The following is a 25,012-nucleotide window of genomic DNA, read 5'->3' as shown; positions in this document are numbered from 1 at the left end:
TAGTAAGATGTCTCAATGTCTGCGGGAGAATGACAGCCTATTCTTCCTCAAGAGCCGAAACTAGAGAAGGTGCTGATATTGGAAGTTGGTGTCACGCGCTAAATCGACGTTCTAACTCATCCCAAAGGCGCTCCTTTAGGTTCAGGTGGGGACTGTGGGCAGGCCAGTCCATTTCAGGAATATTACTGTCCACAACTACTGCCTTACAGATGCTGCTTTACAACAGAGTGCATTGTCATGCTGATACAACGAGTCATCGTCTCCGAGCTGTTCCTCTGCTGTACGCAGTACGCACTGCTGTAAAATGTGTTCATATCCTCCGCATGTAGGGGACCACACCAGACCACGAAAAAAAAAAAAAAAAAGCACTGTTGCCTCTATGCATCATGGCAGGTAGCGTTCTCCAGCCATTCACCAATCGCAAACTCTTCCATTGAACTGCAACAGGATATACACTATTCGTCACCGCAGATCATTTGTTTCCAGTCGTCCACTGACCAGTGGCCTAGCTCTTTAACCACCTAAGGAACTGCTTAGGATTGACAACAGTAACGTGTGGCTTATGAGAAGCTGCTAGACCATTGTAACCCATTCTTTTTAACTCCTCATGTGCAGTCACTGTGCTAGTTCGACTGCTGGTAGCATTTTGGTATACACGAGTGACTCCTTCCGCTGATTTCATACGATTTTTAAGCAACACTCCGCAGTTCTCGACGGTCCCTGTCCTTCAGCACATGAGGTCTGCCTAAATTTGGTTCAGCTGTGCTTGTTGCTGCGTGTTTCCACCACAATCACTTCACCAATAGCCGATTTGGGCAGCTTTAGAAGAGTTGAAATGTCTCGATGGATTTGTTACTTAGGTAATGACTAGTCCACGTTCGAAGTCGCTGAGCTCTCCTGGTTGACCCGCTCTGCTGTTAATGCTTCTCTACTGACAACACAATTCTCCCCGCCTCCTTTTACACACACCAAAAAAGTTTGGCACATCCCAGTTCCCAGAACTCCTGAAGATAGACGTTTACTGTGGATATTGTACCACAGACACTGTCCCTCTGACTGCTCAGAGATGTCACTAAACCCGCCCAGCCGGCCAGAGTGGCCGTGCGGTTATAGGCGCTACAGTCTGGAACCGAGCGACCGCTACGGTCGCAGGTTCGAATCCTGCCTTGGGCATGGATGTGTGTGATGTCCTTAGGTTAGTTGGGTTTAATTATTTCTAAGTTCTAGGCGACTGATGACCTCAGAAGTTAAGTGGCATAGTGCTCAGAGCCATTTTGAAACCCGCCCAAATATGTAAACAACCATGCATGAGCAGCGCCTATTAGACCGAGGGGGTCCGACAGCTGATCAGTTCCAGTCATTCCACCAGGAAGGAGGTACACGACTCGTGCTGTCTGTAGTTCAAAAATGGTTCAAATGGTTCTGAGCACTATGGGACTTAACTTCTGAAGTTCACCAGTCCCCTAGAACTTAGAACTACTTAAACCTAACTAACCTAAGGACACTACACACATCCATGCCCGAGGCAGGATTCGAACCTGCGACCGGAGCGGTCGCGCGGTTCCAGACTGTAGCGCCTAGAACCGCTCGGCCACCTCGGCCGGCTGTCTGTAGTTCAACCATGCCTAGACGGTCAATACCGCCGTTCGATGGCGTCCGCATTGTTACTTTCTGTCAGGAAGGGCTCTCAAATAGGGAAGTGTCCAGGTGTCTCGGAGTGAACCAAAGCGATGTTGTTCGGACATGGAGGAGATACAGAGAGACAGGAACTGTCGATGACATGCCTCGCTCAGGCCGCCCAAGGGCTACTACTGCAGTGGATGACCGCCACCTACGGATTATGGCTCGGAGGAACCCTGACAGCAACGCCACCATGTTGAATAATGCTTTTCGTGCAGCCACAAGACGTTGTGTTACGACTCAAACTGTGCACAACCGGCTGCATGATGCGCAACTTCACTCCAGACGTCCATGTCGAGGTCGATCTTTGCAACCATGACACCATGCAGTTTGGAGGCAACCCGGTTAGGGTGAACGCCTTAGACACACTGTCCAACGAGTGCAGAAAGGTCAAGGTTCGCTGCTGTTTTCGGGTGGCATTATGTGGGGCCGACGTACGCTGCTGGTGGTCATGGAAGGCGCCGTAACGGTTGTACGATACGTGAATGTCATCCTCCGACAGACAGTGCAACCATATCGGCAGAATATTGGCGAGGCATTCGTCTTCATGGACGACAATTCGCGCTGCCATCGTACACATCTTGTGAATGACTTCCTTCAGGCTAACGACATCGCTCGACTAGAGTGGCCAGTATGTTCTCCAGACATGAACCCTATCGAACATGCCTGGGACAGATTGAAAAGGGCTATTTATGGATGACGTGACCCACCAACCACTCTGAGGGATCTACGCCGAATCTCCTTTGAGTAGTGGGACAATCTGGACCAACAGTGCCTTGATGAACTTGGGGACAGTATGCCACGACGAATAAGGGCATGCATCAACGCAAGAGGACGTGCTACTGGGTATTAGAGGTACCGGTGTGTACAACAATCCTGACCACCACCTCTGAAGGTCTCGCTGTATGGTGGTTCAACATGCAATGTATGGTTTTCATGAGCAATAAATCGCGTGGAAATTATGTTTATATTGATCTCTATTCTACTTTTCTGTACAGGTTCCGGAACTCTCGGAACCCGGAACCGAGGCGATGCAAAACTTTTTTTGATGTGTGTATATGGGCGGGCCCGCCTCTCGTGACATCTAGTCGTAAATTCTGCATTACGTAAGGGTGTCCAGATACTTTTGATTAGGCAAGATATATACCTGATTTATCGTTGATATTGAAACCAGTCTTCAAACCAGTCTTCAAACCTGTGTCCTACCAGGTTTCCAATTTTAAACGCAACTTCAATGTTGTAAAGCTTGAAAATGTTGGCTGCCTTATGCTAAAGTCTGTGCAGCCGTCCACGGTTATAGGTCAGGACGCCACGCCACTGTTATTCAAAGCAAGTCGCAGGGCACATGGGAACTGTAAGCATAAGCCTGCCGATGGAGAAAGATGTACAAAATAAAATAAGTGATTGTTTTTGATGGGACGCTGTGTGGAAAGAGGGTCTGTTATATAGGAAGAGTGAGAACAAATAGCACTAAGTAGATATGTATAAAACTGTATTTTAAAGTTTTGGGCATTTGGTATATACAATTATAAAATTCTGAAGTCTGACAGCTGTTGATATACTGCCAAAATCAGTTGCAGAACAATATAGATTTTAGTTGCTTTATCGTGGTTATATACAAAAATGTCACTTATAACAGCTGTGGAACACAACTTGAATAAGATTTATAGGACGGACACTAATTAGTACGATGTCTTAAATGTTTCCATCGTTGCAATAATTTTTTTTAATTTTATGCATATCCTCAAAATGAGAGTTTGCCTATCTCAAAACGCGTCGATCTGAATGTGCTTCCTATCACAGAAACACTGCAGTTGAACCAAATCATTTTGTTTCATGAAACGATCTTCTGCAGTTATCTAGGACTACCATCAAAAATCTTTCTTTTTCTGCTTATCCGAGAACAAAAGGCTTCCAACTTTCTCTAAACACGCCGATTTTACCCTTAGAATCGGCCTGCCACTTGCGACTATCTACTCTGTTGGGCCGCAGTGAAACAAGCTCTTCCACTTTCTCATACAATAACGAATCATTCCCAGGCATAGCTGCCATCTCCTCACCAATTCGTTTCGTCGATTACCCTTACAAATGCAGTAACGTAATGTCTGAATAAGTTTGCACATTGCTCACCTCAGCAGTCATCTTATATGTAATGACATCACGTGACTTATTTGGAAGCCATAGATATGAACAAAAGAGTACGACAGATACAATATTTCTTGCAAAAAGTACAAATCTTATGAACACTCTACCTGCTTTCGACCGACATTCGCGTGCATATATTGTTTACCTGCTGAAGAAAACAAGTTGAACAGGAATGATTGTAAGGGAAACTTCGTCTGGAATAGTTCGCCAGCCGGCCGAAGTGGCCGCCCGGTTCTGGCGCTGCAGTCTGGAACCGCGAAACCGCTACGGTCGCAGGTTCGAATCCTGCCTCGGGCATGGATGTGTGTGATGTCCTTAGGTTAGTTAGGTTTAACTAGTTCTAAGTTCTAGGGGACTAATGACCTCAGCAGTTGAGTCCCATAGTGCTCAAGACCATTTGAGCCATTTGAGTAGTTCGCCAGCGTGGTGCAAGTCTTTCTCGTTGACGCCACTTCGGCGACTTGCGCGTCGATGAAAATGAGGTGAAATGATCGAACAATACAAACACCCAGTCGCCGAGCGACGGAAATCTCCGATCCGAATCGAAACTGGGACTCTGCGATCTAGAGGCAGCGACGCTAACACTTTTTCTTCGTTCTGTCCTTGTGTTTTTTATGAGAATATCACTCAGTTTTTTTACTACACACGGTGGCCAGTTCCCTGACTGAACACGCTGAGCTAACGTGCCGGCTCCCTCTCATTTTCCGATCAGGATGGCGTTGCTCGTCTGCTCGGTGCTGAAGTTAGTTGGCTCTCATTCATTGTGAGCTCTGCAGCTGTCGTCCCCGTCCGCAGAGGGGCTACTTGTTGCCACGGTAGCTACATTCCGCACGTGGCGCTCTTCTTTACTCGAGATAACAGTTAACCTCAGCGCTATGGCCCAACTTTTACGCGCACCGGCACATTTGGTTCACGCTGCTGCTGTGGCTCTGCGACTTTCTGCGGGAAAGGAAATTTACTTCCACGCCAAAGGTAAATCACCTGGCCTCCACTCACTACTGTGAAAGTCACACTCGCCTCAGCCTGACGCAGGAAAATACGCTGCTAGATAAAAATTTCAGTGCCATTATAAGGAATCATCTGGGGGAGTGTAGACGATTACACGAATGACTAACATCGGCATACGTAAACCTTTAAATTTCTGGCTAGTATCTCCAAACAACTACTTCACAATAAACACACGAGTGTTCATGATTTCTCTCAACGATCTACGTGGGACGTTCAATAAGTAATGAATCACAAATTTTTTTCTGAAAGCAGGTTGGTTTTATTCAGGATTCCAATACACCGTATTACTTCCCTTTCTTTTGGCTACAAACCCTATTTTCCAACATAATCTCCATTCAATGCGGTGGCCTCACGCCACCTTACTGGGAGGGCCTAAGTGCCCACATGCTACCACTCTACTGGTCGACGTCGGAACCAACGTCTTGCTGTATCAGCAACCTCCTCATCATCCACGTAGTGCTTCCCGTGGAGTGCATCCTTCATTGGGCCAGACAGGTGCTGTAACGAGGATGAGGAAGGACAGTCCAATGAAGTTTCGTGATCTCCTCTCGGGTGTGCAGACTTGTGTGGCATTGCGTTGTCATGCAGAATGAGAAATTAGTTTGCATTTTTGTGACGAAGAATACGCTGAAGTCGTTTCATCAATTTCCTAAGGGTATCACAGTACTCTACAGAGTTTCACTATGAGCGAGGACACCAAACAGAATAACCCCTTCAGGGTCCCAGCAGACTGTCGCCATGACCTTACCAGCTGAGGATGGGGCTTTGAACATTTTATTCGGAGGAGAGGTGGTGTGGCGCCACTCTATGGATTGCCGTTTTCATTCCGGTTCGAAGTGCTGAACCCATGTTTCATCGAGTGTGACGACGATCGACAAAAAATTGTCATGATCAGCCTCGTAAAGCGCAAGGAATTCCGCACAGATGGTCCATCGTTACTCTAAAGGGTCTTCCGTTAGGCGGAGGAGAACCCAGCAGGAACCCCAAATAGAGACCGCCCGGCTAGCCGCGCGGTCTAACGCGCTGCTTCCCGAGTGGGAAGGCGTCCCGGTCCCAGGCACGAATCCGCCCGGATTAGTGTCGAGGTCCGGTGCCGGCCAGCCTGTGGATGGTTTTTTAAGGCGGTTTTTCATCTGCCTCTGCGAATGCGGGCTGGTTCCCCTTATTCAGCCTCAGTTACACTATGTCGGCGATTGCTGTGCAAACACTGTCTCCACGTACGTGTACACCATAATTACTCTACCACGCAAACATTGGGTTTACATTCGTCTGGTATGAGACGTTCCCGGGGTAGGGGGTTCCACTGGGGGCCAAACAATATAATAGCCCTGGGTTCGGTGTGGGGTGATGGTGAGGTGGGTGGATTGCTGTGGCCTATTGTGGGTTTGTGAACCGCTGAGGGCTACGGCGGGGCGAAGCCTCTCCATCGTTTCTAGGTCCCCGGTTTAATACACAGTACACACACATCCCCCAAATAGTGGACGAGAGTGTCAGCACTACCAACAGAGACGTCCATTTGAGCAACGAGGCGTTCGTTTGTGATCCGTCTATCACCTCGAATGAGAGTGTCCGCACGTCCCAATATTGCAGGAATCACAGCTGTGTGCGTCCTGCCGGCACGCGGGATATCGGATAGTTTTGCACGACATTGTCGCGATCATGACAGACGCCTCGTCCAACGATTCACCGTGCTTTTCTTCCCTACCAGGTGTCCGTAGAATTTCTGCAAGCGCCTGTGCACGTCTACGATGGTCTGGTTTTCCGCCTAAAAAAACTCAGTGACAGTTCTCAGTTTGGAACGCATCTCTGTTACAGACGCCATTTTGAAGGCTACGTATAGCGCCACCATCTGTCGAAATTCATGAAACTACAGGGGCTGAAGCATGAATATTTCACGAAGTTTCACAACAAATTCCGCAATTTTTCAACCGAAATTGGCCAAGAAAAAAAATGTGTTGCATTACTAACTGGACGCTCCTCGTATATACAGGATGTTCCTGAATTCTCCCCGCATCCTACATCTACACCTACATACACAACCCTCAAGTCACCGTATGGTGCATGGCAGAGGATACCTTGCACCACTACCAACCATTTCCTCTCCTGATACAGTCACAAATGCAGGGTATCCCAGAAGAAATGGTCGATAATCATGGATGTGACAGGAACAATCACTCGAAACAAAAAAATCTTGTAAACATGGGCTCTAAAATGCATATCTTAGGATCTATGATCACTTATACGTCTTCAGTTCTCAGAAACAAACCTCTTCCACTACAAGCTCTTTGCTTTCCATGTTTTAGGTGGACGTAATGTGAACCAAAACAAGGAAAAATTGTCTGGTAAACATGGGCTCTAAAATACATGCCTTAAGAGCTTTGAGCACTTGTTCATTAGAAGAGTAGTATTTCACAGTAGCGAAGATGAACAAATGCTCATAGTTCTTAAGGTATTCATTTTAGAGTCCATGTTTACTAGACCTTTTTCTTGTTTTGATTCACAACACCTGCAGCCACTCAGCGACAACACCTTCCCGTACACCGCAGCGTCAGCAGCAAACATCCGCAGGTTTTCGCTCACCCTGTCCGTCAAATGATTTACGTATGTTTCTCAAGTGATGTGGAGAGAGCGCTCTGTAACTAATGGTATGAATGGGAAACTATATACGGTAACTCACGGCATTCGTGCTGCAGGAAGAAACATATAAAATAATACTTTCGACTCTCCTGCGTCTGCTGGACGAAAGAACGACGGTGAATTACCGTGACTCGGTTAATTATTCCATTTATAACCAACTAAATAATGTGTTGACAATTTTCAGTGCAACTGTTCGACTAGTGGATTGTGATACCTTAATGCTGTACGTTTCAGGCCGTAATTACCGCAGTAGTTTTTCTTTTTATCGTCTATTGTCAAAGTTGTTGAACACTGGAAGTGTGATGTAAATAGAAGATAATTATATCTGAAGCATGAACCTGGCGCGATTGGTCCTGCCATAGCTGTCTAGTGCCTGCAGTCTCTTCATTATATGGCGGTTTTTACATAACCACGCTGCTTACCCAAGCCGATGCGCCTACCTTTCTCCAGCGTTTACCCCGCAATAGCAGGTTCCACTACTGGTCGGATCTCACGCATGCGTGTTTCGACAATTAATTTTATTTTCATTCTGCGGCAGTTTGCTCTTCCTGTTTCTAACACTGTCTGTTACAACTATGTTTTGTGTGAAATCGTTTTTGAATTACTTAACTGATCCATGCACATTGTCGTTGACTATTACAGACGAAGGTATGTGAGCATAAAAATCACCTTAGCAAGAAACGCCTTTATTTACTTATGTTCTGTGATATTTCAGGTTCTGAGGACCCATCGTCAAGCTTCCAGTGTCGCTTCATTCGTAAGTCTGCAAACCTGAAACAACTTATACATAAAACAGTAATTATTTGTAAGGATGAACAAACGAAAATAGTATGTTGAACAATCACCACTGTATAATGCAGTATCAGCTTCAGTATTTTGTTTCACATCATTCTAAACGGGTAACCACAACACAGTTCACGTAAGAGGAATACAAAAGCACAGCACTGTGTAAAAATACACTGAGGTCACAAAAGTCATGAGGTACCTCCTAATATCATGTTGGACCTCATTTTGCCCAGCATAGTGCACGAGCTTGACGTGCCATGGACTCAACAAGTCGTTGGAAGTCCCCTACAGAAATATTGAGGCACGCTGCCTCTATAGTCGTCCTTAACTGGGATGTGTTGGCGGTGTAGGACTTTGGGCACGAAATGACGTCTCGATTATGTCCCGTATCTGTTCGATGGGATTCATGTCGGGCGATCTGGGTGCCCAAGTCATTCGCTCTAATTGTCCAGAATGTTCTTCAAACCAATCGCGAACAACTGTGGCTAGGTGACATGATCACGAGGTTAGCACAAGCGCTGCAGGCTATGTTGCGCTGTTAGCAAAAGCACTCGCGTCGGTCGTCTGCTGCCATAGCCCATTAACGCCACATTTCGCCTCACTGTCCGAACGGATACGTTCGTCGTACGTCCCACACTGATTTCTGCGGTTACTTACGCAGAGCTGCTTGTCTGTTAGCACTGACAACTCTACGCAAACGCCGCTGGGCTCGGTCGTCAAGTGAAGGTAATCGACTACTGCGTTGTCATTGGTGAGAGGTAATGCATGAAATATGGTATTATCGGCACACTCCTGACACTGTGGATATCGGAATATTGAGTTCCCTAACGATTTCTGAACTGGCATGTCCCATGCGTATAGCTTCAACTACCATTCCGCGTTCGAAGTCTGTTAATTCCCATCTTGCGGCCATAATCATGCAGCCATAATCACGTCGGGAAGCTTTTAAGATGAGTGACCTGAGTACAAATGACAGCTCCGTCAATGCACTGCCCTTTTATACGTCGCCATCTGCATAAGTGCATATCGCTATCCCATGACTTTTTGTTATCTCAGTGTATACACGTCAAAGGTAAACAATGTACTTAATATCTTGTTTATACACATAGTGTCAGAACAATTACATCTATGCACTAGAAACAATCTTATTTAATGTCAGGACATCTTACAGTTTCTTTACCATTACATATGTTAGATAATGTTTTATTTATATGTAATTAATTGTCCACAGGCAAAATTCCGACATGTCAAATATTGTGACTTGGCGAAGTGATTCGTTTGTCACATCGATTATTCTTAGTGCTTAAGGCGAATGTTCGCACACAGCGAGTAACGCCTGAAGCATCTAAACGTGAAAACTGAAATTATTGCTACGCACTCCTCTCATCCTCGCGGGTATTAAGATATTTGAGTTACCACAGTAATAATTGAATTTAATATCTCTGTGCATACTTCTGGCAGCAATCATCTAAAGTCAATTATTATCACCAGAAGCACAATTCCAGCGACTACATGTGCGCCGTCTCCAAAACAAAGTTTCGGCGAATTGCTACTATCTGATGTTTGACGTGAAGACGCTTGAAAACTGGTTGATGGAATAAGAAATTGTTGATAAAAGTTGCGTAATGCCAGATGAGGTAATAGTTATTATAACACTGGACTGGTCCCCAGATTTGACTAAGCAAAGGTTTACTTCCCCATCTCTGCTTCAGAATACAACGCAGTTACGACTAAAAACAAAAATGTGCGTCACATAGTTCACACGATACGCAGCCGGATGTACTAATGGATTTCATCCCCCATGTTAGTGTATATTTTGATGTCGCAACAGGAATGGTATTCAACCACAGAAAAATAATAATTGCTGGATCGTGAATGGCCGAATACCCAATATTTGCATCCCCCCCCCCCCAAAAAAAAAGAAAAAGAACTCCAGGAAACAAATTTGCGCATAAGAAGTACAGTGAAATGACGTAGGTGATGATACAGCTACTTTTAGTTACAGTCATAACAGTTCATAACTGCAGAACATTAAATGATTCCGAAAATAAAAGTTGAGCATCAGAGTATGGTTTGTTCTGCCCTATGTTTGTTTAGTCCTTATTGGAGACTAGGTACTTAAAAAACAGCTTTTCTAGAAAAAGATTTGCGAAACCCCGAATGAGCGGATGCGTATTTGCATGCACTAAAAACGGGATTAGCTGCAGAAAACAAATTCCTAGTCTATTTCTAATGTTAGTTCAATTATAATCATTCCTCATGGCTCTATACTTGTTAGGTCTGTGTTATACGATACTCTTTTCGACTATAAATGTAAATCCACTGGTTCAATGAAGTACTTGTTACTACGTTTGCTGGAAGATTGCCCTGATAGGACTCTTTCCACATTCGAGACTTTTTTTTTTTAAATATGGTTGGCACCACATATTTCCTGACGAATCTGGAACACTAAGTTTGGAAACTGAATCTCTTGGCAACCAACGTTTGTTTGCATCTGAGAATGGTGTGTTTTCTGCCGATTTAAAAGTCGCTACATAATTCAACGCATTTCTGCCATCCACTGGATTCGCATTTGGGAGGGCGGTGATTCAGATCACGGTCTGGCCACCGATATTTAGGTTTCCTTAATTCACATAAGGCAAATGCCGGGATGATTCCTTTTAAAAGGACACTATCGATTGCAATCTTCAATCTGAGTTAGTACTCCACCTATAACGACTTCAAAAATGGTTCAAATGGCTCTGAGCACTATGGGACTTAACATCTGTGGTCATCAGTCCCCTATAACTTAGAACTACTTAAACCTAACTAACCTAAAGACGTCACACACATCCATGCCCTAGGCAGGATTCGAACCTGCGACCGTAGCAGTCGCGCGGTTCCGGACTGAGCGCCTAGAACCGCTAGACCACCGCGGCCGGCTATAACGACTTCATCTGTTCCTGAAAAATGCAGAACGGGCGGTTCAGTTCGGCGAGACTTAGGTCACGATCGCCTCATAAGATAACCCGTAGCATTAGGTGAACTTAATCAATTTAATTTTTCTGTCATGCCTCCTATATTCATAGGGCATTACACACTCAGTAGATGGGGAAATGAAATCTTCCTTATAGGGCCGCCTAAGTTAGTAAGTTGAACACCTACTTCTTTTGTAGATCATTTTCCAATAACCGTTATAACGTAAAGATGTTCATGCGTACTATAGTTATACACTGAAGTTTATATTTGAACTCCCTGTGTGGTGTACAGAAAACTGAACCAGAATTTTGTTTTAAACACTGAGCCATTCGAACTTACCTATCTCAAAGATGGTGAACTGTATTGTATTCGTTCACGTGTTACCTGCGTTTACTAAACGGTGTAAACTCCGATAAGGACTCCAAGCTTCTAATGATTTCCGCTGCTTTCATTTAGTATTATCAGGTGTTTTGTTCAATTTCTGTCAAAGTTCAGACGACTTTTCAAAGGTTTTTCGTGATAAAAGAAGCTTCAAAGTTCGATATCTGCTCTAACAGTTCTAACGGAGATCGAGGTTGCCTGCTGAGAGGAGACGGCGAGCAGGTATATTGTACGGACGTACGTTGAATACGAACGTTGTAGGTTTTAATTTAACCATAGCTGTTATGAATTTCAATCGAAGTACACGAACAGTTTTAACCAGTCATTTTTATTAATTTTTCCACTACTCGTTTTGGAGAATTACGCTATTAGTTCAAATTTTAAAAAAACGTAGACGATTTCCACATGGTATTTGCTGGGCAACCTGTGACACTGCTAGTCAGTGATCACAAGTTGCTCCTCCTAATCGTATTAGCATTACACGTTTCATTTCTTACAGACTGAAAAAATCATTCGTAATGTACTGGGGCCTGCTGGAAAGTAATGCTCCGATTTTTTGTGTGAAAACCCTTAGAGATTTTTAAATAAAACAAATATTATTAACATTCTAAATTTCTGTTCTACATGTCTACATGTCTACATATTTGCGGCACTCTGCCGCTAGAGGGTTACGAATTGTAGCGTGTAAGATGGTCGTATGTAACGTAACTATGCCGGTGCGTTACAAAAAGCGTAATCGAGTTTCGAATTCGAAGATTTCGTCCACACATGGAGAACCTTTCCTCCAGAATGACAGTGACAGGCTACACATGGGCGCTGCCACATCTGCAACAATCCAACGGCTTTGGTTCACTGTCATCGATCATCCTCCATTCAGTCCCGAGTTTTCCCCATCTACATCTACATCAATACTCTGGAAATCACTCTCAAGTGCCCGGCAGAGGGTTCATCGAACGACATTCGCAGTAATTATCTATTATTTCACTCCCAAACAGCGCGTGGGAAAAACGAACATCTAAATCTCCAGATTTCCCTTATTTTATTAACATAATCGTTTCTTCCTATGTAGGTCGGCGTCAATAAAATATCTTCGTATTCTGAGAAGAAAGTTGGTGATTGGAATTTCGTGAGAAGGTTCCGCCGCAACGGAAAACGCCTTTCTTTTAATGATGTCCACCCCAGACGAGTGTAACCGCAATGTTTGCGTGGTAGAGTAATGATGGTGTACGCGTACGTGGAAAAAGTGTTTGCGCAGCAATCGTCGACATAGTGTAACTGAGGCGGAATAAGAGGAACCAGTCTGCATTCGCCGAGGCAGATGGAAAACCGCCTTAAAAACCATCCACAGGCTGGCCGGCACACCGGACCTCTACGCTAATCCGCCGGACGGATTCGTGCCGGGGATCGGCACACCTTCCAGCCCGGAAAACAGTGCGTTAAACCGAACGGCTAACCGGGCGGGCACTATTAAGTTACTCATGTTGTCAGCTGTTCTTGATTCTAATTCTGGAATACTTACTATGTCTTCTTTGGTGAAGGAATTTCAGAATGTCCCAATCGATTTTCATCAACTTCCAAATCTATAGAACACTTCGAGGACTTCACTTTGATAGTGATGAAGTGGTGCAGCCGGCCGGAGTGGCCGAGCGTTTCTAGGCGCTACAGTCTGGAACCGCGCGACCGCTACGGTCGCACGTTCGAATCCTGCCTCGGGCATGGATGTGTGTGATGTCCTTAGGTTAGTTAGGTTCAAGTAGTTCTAAGTTCTAGGGGACTGGTGACCTCAGAAGTTAAGTCCCATAGTGCTCAGAGCCATTTCTGAAGTGGTGCAAGCAGAGGTGAGGTTGTAGCCCCGTCAATGAAGTGAAACATTCTACAGTGACGGTATCAACAAATTGGTCTCTCGCTGGGAGAGACGTGTTCGTCGGCGTAGTGACTATGTTGAGAAATAAAGATGTAAAATGTTAATAACATGTGTTTTATTAAAAAGCTTTAAAAGTTTAAACATAAAAATTCGGAAGCAGTACTTTTCAGTACGCCTTCGTACTTGCTGCTGTAATAGTTAAAAGTTCAAATACAATATTTTCTTTCGTAAATTCTGTCGTCCCCTTTACTAGTAACTATTGCGCTGTGGTGGAATAGTGGGGTAATTGCTACCACAAACCAAAGCTCTTTGTTTTCTCATTGTGACTAGTAAGTTCTGCAGCGCGTTTCTGAAATAGTTTACAATATTTGTAATAACCCTGAGAATGTATTTGAACTCTAAGATTTTCAACAGTTATTTACTTCCCCACGGTAGCAATAAAATTACCAGAGTGGTCGGAATCATTATTAGAATTGACATGGATTTTTAACCGAGAAGGCCGCGTGGGATTAGCCGAGCGGTCTAAGGCGTTGCAGTCATGGACTGTGCGGCTGATCCCGGCGGAGGTTCGAGTCCTCCCTCGGGCATGGGTGTGTGTGTTTGTCCTTAGGATAATTTATGTTAAGTAGTGTGTAAGCTTAGGGACTGATGACCTTAGCAGTGAAGTCCCAAAAGATTTCACACACATTAGAACATTTATTTTTATTTATTTTTTTTAACCGAGAAGATTTTGCCCGTGGAGTCCACCGTAAGAAACTTCGTAGATATAAGTCATATGCGTTACTTTTAATGTGTCCCAAATGTCTCCTACGTTGCGTCACGGTTGGTGGCTTCTACCTGGCCCAGTGGAACAGCAATAACGGAAAGACGTAATAAAAGGAAAAGCAGTCTATTTCTCGAATATATTGTTCGAAAGGTGGAGAACCAGATATTCCCACAGGTTATAGACAGGAGTGTGAGAGGCAGAGTGTATTGAATATGCGAAGCGCCTCACGTATGTGCGCCGACGGTTTGTATTCGCGGCGGGAGCGCAGAAGCTATGGCCCACGATGCACGCAGAGAATTGGCTCTGTCCGCGGCATATCTTACAGCGGCGCCGACACAGTGTTAATGCAACGCGAAATACTGCCGGCCGTGCTGCCCACTTTGTCATCCAACTCTGCGAGGAAAAGGCCCGCCCCTCTCCACGTCGCAGTAGCCAGTTCCGCAATTCGAGATTCTCACAACGAATGATTGAAAACAAGAGAGTATTGCCTTGAATCAGCGTTGAAAAACTTTTGTCTAATTTTTTAGGTACACCGTCCTTGCTTTTGCTGAGTTTGTTCAGACATCAAAAGAATAAACATCCAGGATATAGATATTATGGTCATCTCTCCACTAGCCGGTCGCTGTGGCCGAGCGGCTCTAGGCGCTTCAGTCCGGAACCGCGCTGCTGCTGCAGTCGCAGCTTCGAATTCTGCCTCGGGCATGGATGTGTGTGATGTCCTTAGGCTAGTTAGGTTTAAGTAGTTCTAAGTTCTAGGGGACTGATGACCTCAGAAGTCAAGTCCCATAGAGCTCAGAGCCATTTGAACCACTTTTTTCTGTAGACCATTTTTCCCAAATGCTGCCAAATCGACCCGAAACGTAAACAGCAATCAGTTCAAAAGTGGCTCTGAGCACTATGGGACTTTACTTCTGAGGTCATCAGTCCCCTAGAACTTAGAACTACTTAAACCTAACTAACCTAAGGACATCACACACATCCATGCCCGAGGCAGAATTCGAACCTGCGACCGTAGCGGTCACGCGGTTCCAAACTGAAGCGCTTAGAACCGCACGGCCACCCCGGCCGGCAAACAGCAATCAGTGGAGAGGTGTTTATCAGTTTCAGTATGTTCCAAAAAAGAGTCTCTTCAAAATTTTAGGATAGAGGTAATTTTTTTTCGGCAGCACAGGAATACGCATCTGGAAGTCAAGCCATCAACAGCCAATTCTGCAAGCCACTTGAAGCTCTTGCCGCTACACATCTACCGTTTCCGGCCAGAGCTGAACAGGGCTAAAAAGTGGACAACACCCGTCTGTGCACTGGGGTCCTCGTCGAAATCTTCTTCACCATTCGCCGTTTAGTTGTCCTCGAGGATCCACCCTACTCTTCAGCTTTAAGGCTAGTGGGCTTCTTTTGTTCCTCCGCCTCTTTTTACACATACAGGACACCCAAAGACGTGTGAAATGAAAACCTAGATTGATTTCAAAGGAATCATACGCAAACAGGCAGCTTCATTAACGTTGCAAAGAATGTTTTGTGACAAGTAATCACTTTAAGAGTGAATAAAGGCCCTTCTTTTGTGTTTTCATTTTCTTTGTTCTACACTCCTGGAAATGGAAAAAAGAACACATTGACACCGGTGTGTCAGACCCACCATACTTGCTCCGGACACTGCGAGAGGGCTGTACAAGCAATGATCACACGCACGGCACAGCGGACACACCAGGAACCGCGGTGTTGGCCGTCGAATGGCGCTAGCTGCGCAGCATTTGTGCACCGCTGCCGTCAGTGTCAGCCAGTTTGCCGTGGCATACGCAGCTCCATCGCAGTCTTTAACACTGGTAGCATGCCGCGACAGCGTGGACGTGAACCGTATGTGCAGTTGATGGACTTTGAGCGAGGGCGTATAGTGGGCATGCGGGAGGCCGGGTGTACGTACCGCCGAATTGCTAAACACGTGGGGCGTGAGGTCTCCACAGTACATCGATGTTGTCGCCAGTGGTCGGCGGAAGGTGCACGTGCCCGTCGACCTGGGACCGGACCGCAGCGACGCACGGATGCACGCCAAGACCGGAGGATCCTACGCAGTGCCGTAGGGGACCGCACCGCCACTTCCCAGCAAATTAGGGACACTGTTGCTCCTGGGGTATCGGCGAGGACCATTCGCAACCGTCTCCATGAAGCTGGGCTACGGTCCCGCACACCGTTAGGCCGTCTTCCGCTCACGCCCCAACATCGTGCAGCCCGCCTCCAGTGGTGTCGCGACAGGCGTGAATGGAGGGACGAATGGAGACGTGTCGTCTTCAGCGATGAGAGTCGCTTCTGCCTTGGTGCCAATGATGGTCGTATGCGTGTTTGGCGCCGTGCAGGTGAGCGCCACAATCAGGACTGCATACGACCGAGGCACACAGGGCCAACACCCGGCATCATGGTGTGGGGAGCGATCTCCTACACTGGCCGTACACCACTGGTGATCGTCGAGGGGACACTGAATAGTGCACGGTACATCCAAACCGTCATCGAACCCATCGTTCTACCATTCCTAGACCGGCAAGGGAACTTGCTGTTCCAATAGGACAATGCACGTCCGCATGTATCCCGTGCCACCCAACGTGCTCTAGAAGGTGTAAGTCAACTACCCTGGCCAGCAAGATCTCCGGATCTGTCCCCCATTGAGCATGTTTGGGACTGGATGAAGCGTCGTCTCACGCGGTCTGCACGTCCAGCACGAACGCTGGTCCAACTGAGGCGCCAGGTGGAAATGGCATGGCAAGCCGTTCCACAGGACTACATCCAGCATCTCTACGATCGTCTCCATGGGAGAATAGCAGCCTGCATTGCTGCGAAAGGTGGATATACACTGTACTAGTGCCGACATTGTGCATGCTCTGTTGCCTGTGTGTATGTGCCTGTGGTTCTGTCAGTGTGATCATGTGATGTATCTGACCCCAGGAATGTGTCAATAAAGTTTCCCCTTCCTGGGACAATGAATTCACGGTGTTCTTATTTCAACTTCCAGGAGTGTATATTACTGTTCACCAGTCTATTTAGACGCAGTTTGTAATTAGATCGCCTTAAGCAGACGAGGGTAAGTTCTTTAAAAAATTAGACTGAATTTTAGGTTGAAAAGACAATAACTCGTTTTTTTCCGTTAGCGTTCTTAGAAATGAAAATGTATGTGTCGTCAATATGTTACAGAGTGTTAAATATCCTAACATGACTTCCAGATAGTTTATGTGAAACATGTTGCAGGTATAAAACATTCTGTTTTAAGTGAAGGGTCTAGTAACTATTAGGGAATCATGGAAACCGGTACGGAAATCTAACAAATCAAAGTTCTTACGCATTTCTTTTTCCTTGTTTACAGAAATATTTATTTTATGTAGAGTGCACCTGATCTGAAACGGATGAACTTAGACCACTACTCTCTCTAAAACGGAACCCTAATGATATAAATCCTTTCGAGTGACCAACTAGTATGCCAAAGCTTATCAAAAATTTGGTGACTTGCAACTATTCCTAGTTTTCCTCTTATGAGAAAATAGTTTCTGTAAGGCATTAAAAACAGTTACCTACCCGTCGGGATCGCACCGTATGCAGCTCCCAGCTGAGGTACTCACAGAGCGCTCTGTCGGCAGTGTTGAGAACCATGACACCGGCGCTGTGTCTGGCGTTTCAGTGAGTTGGGCGCCGAATTTGCAGCTGTAAACAGCGATCTACGAATCGATTTTGGAATGCAGATTTCTCTCTAGGACTGGATACTGCGTTAAATTAACTACGAACTCGCTGGAATCTGAAACTAGAAATTGCTTTCTGGCATTCACAGACATCACGAAATAAGTACAGTTGAAACGTACGCCATCTGCCATACTGCGAATATTTGGTGTTGGGGTGCAAATGAACTAGACGTCAGCAGATAAATGTTACCTTCCACGAACTGTCATGGCCAGATTCGCAGCTTAAACTCTCGCTCCGGCCACTTGATTTAGATTTTCTGTAGAATCCCTGTCGAATGAAATGAAATAAACGGATCTGTTCGTTGCACAGTAAGAACTAGTTATAGCCCGATGGAGCTCTAAAACCTGCATGTCAGTCAGACGAAAGTACTGTCAGTATGGAGAACGATCATCCACATTTATGATTAATTCATTATCTCAGTAGGAAAAATATCCACGTCTATACGTCTATCTTTGGTAAATATTTTAATCATTTTTATTTAGTTGTTTAAGCCAAGTGTATTTCATCTTTTCATTCCCTTAAATATCTACAGTGGCGTTTGATTGATCTATATGAAAGACCTGTGCATGCCTGTTTCGTTTCGAAAATGTTATTTGCTCCATAGTATTTCAAACGGTGATGAGAAATAATTTTTCAGTCACTGCAACTTGTACGTTGCCCCGTTATAGAGGTATGCCAGCAGTGTTTAGTTTTCGACTCCCATTCCCGTACGTTCGTAACAGGCACCGAATCTGTGCTCTACATCGCCATAAAAACAAGCACCCGTGATGGATGATTTTTACAGTATTACTGCATTAGTACGTGTCATCTGCTATGCACTCGTCAGGGTAGATAGGGAATTATAGTCGTAAATTGTCATAGCCAGTCTGGTTTTTTCCCACTCTACAAATGTCACCTACTTTTTCGATTGCTTCCTATGGTAACTGCCAGGAACTGCATCTCAAAGTCAGTTATTTCATTCCGCGCGTTGCGCTCATTACCACAGTAGAACACAAGGGAATGTTGGTAAATCCCTCGCAGTTTTGTGGGATTTTATACAGATTATCCTAAAATTTTGCCCCAAAATTCCTCTTGAGTTCGACGTACCTGAAATTGTTATGATCAGGGCTGATTATTTGCACCATCTGCCTACAACTGAGTTAGCACTGCGTGTCTAATCGACTCGTTGTCTACCAAGCGCTTAACTCTAACCTTCCGACTTATAATCTATCCCTGGTTGAACGTCCTAGATGCCTCTCATTTTTTCTACCCTCTTTTGCAAATTATACGGACGAGCATGCTGTCTAGTGCACTGCAAGCTGACTTTCTTCACGAAGTAACGGCCGCAGCCCACTTAAGACTATTTTTAACAAATTACAAAAATGCTGGGAAGCGTAAAAAGGGCATTTCCGTTGGTCTGACAAGCATTCGTACGTAGGCTTCCACAAAACTCTTGAAATGATGTTCCATTTCAACCTAGTATTCTTTGGACGACGACTTAATCGTTGGTGATAAGTTTTCAGGGCACGTCGGCTGCAGCATCTTGATGTATAGAACTACCTGAAGAACTATGCGTGTTCACTACACTCAAATACAAACTATCCGTATTCGCTTTGACAGGTCAATGAAGTACAATTAAATTGAGGGTGAAACTGCTGAAAATTAATTTAAACTCCTCCTACTGATTCTGAATATTTATCTGCAGCATTAAGTCATTTGTGTTTAAACGGCTGAACGACCATAACGCTTGCAAAGTTCGTACTACCTCAGATATTTCCCTACAAACCGCCAATCAAATAAAAATTTAAGAAGCTCTTGGCTTATTTCGCGTACAAAAGCTCGCTTTTACGGAGGAGTAGGATCGATCGGCGCCTTTGGAGATGTGAAATTTCTCCTGGATTATCAAATGCGACGATCAGTAGGTAAACCACTTTCGATAACAATGAAACGACGTAGCGGACAACATTTTTCAACGCCATATAATGCTTTATTCAGTACGCCATTATCTCCACGTCACGACAGAAAATTTCTTTGTGTATTTCCTAGTTGCCAAGTAAGTTACGTGAAGCAATGAAGTTCTTGCCTCGGGCATGGATGTGTGTGATGTCCTTAGGTTAGTTAGGTTTAATTAGTTCTAAGTTCTAGGCGACTGATGACCTCAGAAGTTAAGTCGCATAGTGCTCAGAGCCATTTGAACCATTTTTGAAGCAATGAAGCGAGCAATGTGCCTCAGTGGTTCAGATAGTCGATTTGTAATGAGGAGGAGCGGGGAATAAGTTACACCTACATCTACATCTACACACCGCAAGCCGACTTATGGTGTGTTGGGTTGGGTTGTTTGGGGGAGGAGACCAGACAGCCACGTCATCGGTCTCATTGGATTAGGGAAGGACGGGGAAGGAAGTCGACCGTGCCCTTTCAAAGGAACCATCCCGGCATTTGCCTGGAGCGATTTAGGGAAATCACGGAAAACCTAAATCAGGATGGCCGGACGCGGGATTGAACCGTCGTCCTCCCGAATGCGAGTCCAGTGTGCTAGCCACTGCACCACCTCGCTCGGTAACGGTGTGTATCGGAGGGTACTTCTGGCACCATTATGGGGAGAACGCCTGTCGACAAACTGCATATTTTCATGGGGTAAATCTCTGACGGCGATCATCTTCGTTTGTCGTAGCGCCTCACATTGTTACATGCACAACATTCTATATTATATAACTACAGAGGTAAGTGGCTCCTTACCAGTCGCAATAGAGTTCTCAACAATTCCACCAGCCAGGTATCAACGTTGGCCATGTGTCTTACTTGCACCCCTATGGCCTGCTTAATCATCAACTTTTCTCTAGAAGGCCTTGATCTCTTTGCCGAGGAGACTCTCATCTAATTATTATTTTGCAATCCATACCCAACATTCATTCACTCCAACATAATGTCCAGCACTGAACAACTTCGTTTACCAACTCTACGAAAAATCTCAGAAAAAGCCCTCAGCCACCTTTAGAGTGTTCTTTATCCCTGATTCTCAAATCACAGTGTAATTCTTGTAAATTAAGAACTATCAAATCGTGCGCGATCCATTCATTCAAAGGCATTCGTTCCATCACCGTCTTCCCGGCCGACAGAGAATCTAAAGCTGCAGTGCTTGTACACGAGGAATATTTGGCAGAAGACTAGTGACAGCTCTCCTGCTGTTTCACTTAAGAAAATTGATTACTCTATCTGGGCACACACCTTGATAAGATTCATTTTTTTAATTCCGTATTTTGAAATTACATGTACAGCATTAGATGAAAACTGTGTGGCGGACTGGAACTCGAACCCTATACACTGACTTTTGCGGCCGATGCTCTTACTGACTTATGCTTTTTACGGCTTCCTTCCGCTCATCAATATTCGCCTTCATCGACGTGGGCTTCAACAGCCATGTGAAAACAAAATTACGAATATATCCTCTAAATGCACCGACCTACTGAAAATAATACATTTCTTCGTTGTAAACTACCATTAACTAAACTGTTTACATAATTCCGTTGCCTCCTGTTAATAGAATAAGCCTCTTCTCTAAATTATGAAGTGATATACATAAAAATCTTCATTGTTATGTAAAACATATAGCCCAGATTTTTATATTGTAAAAAGAAAATGTAAACCTGTCCTCAGTGTAAAACCTAAAATTTCCTCTTCGTATTTTGAAGAGATTTAAGAAACTAAGCAGATCATGTGTAAGTGTAATACAAAAAAATTTCTTCTTGTTGATAAACAAGAGTAAAGATGGAGAGTAAAGCAAAGGCAAGACACAGTAGTTTCTGTCGCGGACGTTTTTCCTATGCCCCCACCCGAAAGAATACTTTTATAGTTCAGTTAAGATAGTAATCGCAACGACTCGCTGTCAATCTGGTATATAAGATCGTTCTTCTAGGAAAAGAGTAGTTGTTAAAAGGTTCCTGTACATGGAATGGTCATTCTCAATCATTAAAGCAAATTTACTGTCTCCTCATTGCGACGTTAATGATTTGATTAAAAAAATAGTATGATTTTCGTTGTAATTTCTGATTTGCATCAGTATGCGGTGCTCAGTTGCTAGATAGACCCAGAAGTCCTCTTTGCTCTTATCTTCTTTCGTTAATATGCAGTTTACAACAATAGTCATTTTAACTACTAAATTGCGTTTCTTTTCGCGTTTGGAGCCAACTGAGCAATCCGGACAAAGCTCGCGACCCGCGCTGACAACGTCGGTTTCTCCAGTAGCTATCTTCTACTTTTCAGGCTTTAGAGATGTTTTTCGACAGACCTGCAGCTGCGAGAGCGGTTTATGGGTCGCAGCTGGACAGCTTACACGGTCTGAACATTTCCCGCGAATCGTAACGTCCCAGCTTCGAGTCCCGATCTTGCACGGTATTTTGACCTGCAGAAGTTTCAAAACAGCGTGCACTCCGCTGTAGAGTGAAAAAATAACTCTGGAAATAATCCTCTTGGTTGCGGCTGAGCCATTTCTCCGCAATATGCTTTCTTACAGGCGTGCTAGTCCAGTAAGTAATACAAGATACGAAGTCTGGAAGGTAGGAGAGAGTTACAGGCAAAACTGAAGCTATGAGGACGAGCCGGGAGTTGTGGATGGATAGCTCTGTCGACGACGCCACAGCTGAGAAGCTATCCACGGATCAATGTGTTCGTATGTGGTAGTTCGTAGATGGAGGTCACACACGCTGTGACGTTCGATTTCTGTACAAAGTGATAATCAAGTTGTTCAAAGGATTGACAGAGGAATTGCAGATTGTAGGATATGGTTATGTCAGAGATGAATTCAAGAGACACAGAAGCTGTACTGCACATGAAGCCGAACTGTTTGCTCAAATGGGCGTTGCTTTCATGAAGTACCTCGAAGAAAACGATTTATTGACACATAGTCAGCACAGTTTCACCCGGCAGGTTAGCCGAAAGCGCTAATGCGCTGCTTCCTGGACTCGGGTAGGCGCGCCGGCCCCGGATCGAATCCGCCCAGTGGATTACCGACGTCGGCTTGTGTGCTGGGCAGCCTGGATGTGGTTTTTAGGCGGTTTTCCACATCCTGCTAGGTGAAGACTGAGCTGGTTCCCACGTACCGCCTCAGTTACACGACTCGCAGACATCTGACCACGTTTGCACTATTCAATGGATTCCACTAGCCACAGACAGCTGTGGTACACTAAATACCATCTGGGGGGGGGGGGGTTACAGGGTGGCGGCAGGAAGGGCATCCGGCCACCCCTTAAATTAACATTGCCAAATCCGTTCCTAACCATGCCGACCCTGCGAAACCGCGTACGAGGCACTAGCAAAAGAAGAAGAAGAAGAAGAAGAAGAAAGTCAGCACAGTTTCAGAAGATATCGTTCTTGTGAAACACAACTAGCTCTTTATACTCATGAAGTAATAAGTGCTGTAGACAGGGGATGTCAAATTGATTCCATATTTTTAGATTTCCAGAAGGCTTTCGACACCGTTCCTCACAAGCGTCTTCTAACCGAACTGCGTGACTACGGAGTATCGCCTCAGTTGTGCGACTGGATTCGTGATTTCGTGTCCGAAAGGTCACAGTTCGTAGTAACAGACGGAAAGTCATCGAGTAAAACAGAAGTAATATTCGGCGTTCGCCAAGGAAGTGTTATAGGCCCTCTTTGTTCCTGATCTATATTAACGACATAGGAGACAGTCTGAGTAGTCGTCTTAGATTGTTTGCAGATGATGCTGTCATTTACCGTCTTGTAAAGTCATCAGATGATCAAAACGACTTGCAAAATGATTTAGATAAGATATCTGTATGATGCGAAAAGTGGCAATTGACCCTGAATAAAGAAAAGAAGTAATTCACATGAGTACTAAAAGAAATCAGCTAAATTTAGATTACGCAATAAGTCACACAAATCTAAAGGCTGTAAATTCAACTAAATACTTAGGGATTACAATTACAAATAACCTAAATTGGAACAATCACATAGATAATATTGTGGGTAGAGCAAACCAAAGAGTGCGATTCATTGGCAGAACGCTTAGAAGGTGCAACAGGTCTACTAAAGAGACTGCTTACACTACGCTTGACGCCCTATTCTGGAGTATTGCTGTGCGGTATGGGATCCGCATCAGGCGGGACTGACGGATGACATCGAAAAAGTACAAAGAAGGGCAGCTCGTTTTGTATCATCGCGAAATAGGGGAGATAGTGTCACAGACATGATACGTGAATTGGAGTGGCATTCATTAAAACAAAGGCGTTTTTCGTTGCGACGGGATCTTCTCATGAACTTTCAATCACCAGTTTTCTCCTCCGATTGCAAAAACATTCTGTTGGCACCCACCTACATAGGGAGAACTAATCATCACGATAAGAGAGGTCAGGGCTGGCACAGAAAAATTTAAGTGCTCGTTTTTCCCGCCGTTCGAGAGTGGAACGGTAGAGAGACTTGGAGGTGGTTCATTGAACCGTCTGCCAGGCAATTTATTGTGAATAGCAGAGTAATCACGTAGATGTAGATGTAGAGGAAACATCTTGATCATGTTTATCAGTTTTCAACTACTTTCCTGATAAATTTTCTAAAATTCAGCTGTTAACTGAAAGATGCCGTCTCCATTACTGAACAGCTGAAGCTCAAAGGAATTATCTTGGAACAGTTTGGTGCACAGTTATATGAGGATGGCATCGAGCAGGTGAGAGCTGGTCAGCTATACCAGTTGTATGAGCTAATGACTGCTGCAAAAGAATAAATACAATTGAGTATCTGTGACGTGTCTGACTAGCACTTTTTGTTCTAAATGGCGTGGTTGTGGTGATAAAAATTTGGTCTACTGGAGGTATATAATAAACAAAATAAACTAGTAAACTAACACGCTTAGAGATCCCTTCGTATCAGTGTTTTAATAATACGCTAACGTGGAGAGCATCCGTAATGAATACCTGAAATTTTTGTTTCGATCTTCAATCTAGTATCTCAACTAAGATAAGAATCCCTTTTTTATGAATATTACAGGAAGACAGATCTGCTTCAGAAATGTTGACGTAGACTGGAGTTTATTGACAAAGAAAAATGCTCCCATCAACAGCTTTTGTTTTAGAATT

The 25,012-nt window shown here is 44.7% G+C and overlaps 1 protein-coding gene across 9 annotated transcripts in view; it reads left to right on the top strand.

Annotated features, from left to right (window-relative positions):
• LOC124721404 (protein O-linked-mannose beta-1,2-N-acetylglucosaminyltransferase 1-like) overlaps positions 1 to 25,012 on the top strand; it is a 2,183,308-nt gene that overhangs the window by 1,936,134 nt on the left and 222,162 nt on the right. For 8 of the 9 annotated variants that reach the window (XM_047246347.1, XM_047246348.1, XM_047246345.1 and 5 more), the window contains one exon: positions 8,186 to 8,227. The exons of the other annotated variant lie outside the window; for it this stretch is intronic. The gene's annotated coding sequence lies outside the window, so the exon portion shown is untranslated. The remainder of the gene's footprint in view (positions 1 to 8,185; positions 8,228 to 25,012) is intronic. 9 annotated transcript variants of the gene reach the window in all.

The sequence above is a fragment of the Schistocerca piceifrons genome, chromosome X (genome assembly GCF_021461385.2).
Source record: "Schistocerca piceifrons isolate TAMUIC-IGC-003096 chromosome X, iqSchPice1.1, whole genome shotgun sequence".
In the NCBI taxonomy this organism is placed as follows: Eukaryota; Metazoa; Arthropoda; class Insecta; order Orthoptera; family Acrididae; genus Schistocerca; species Schistocerca piceifrons.
Note: the sequence above shows the minus strand (reverse complement) of the source record. Positions and strands in the feature narration are given on the sequence as shown.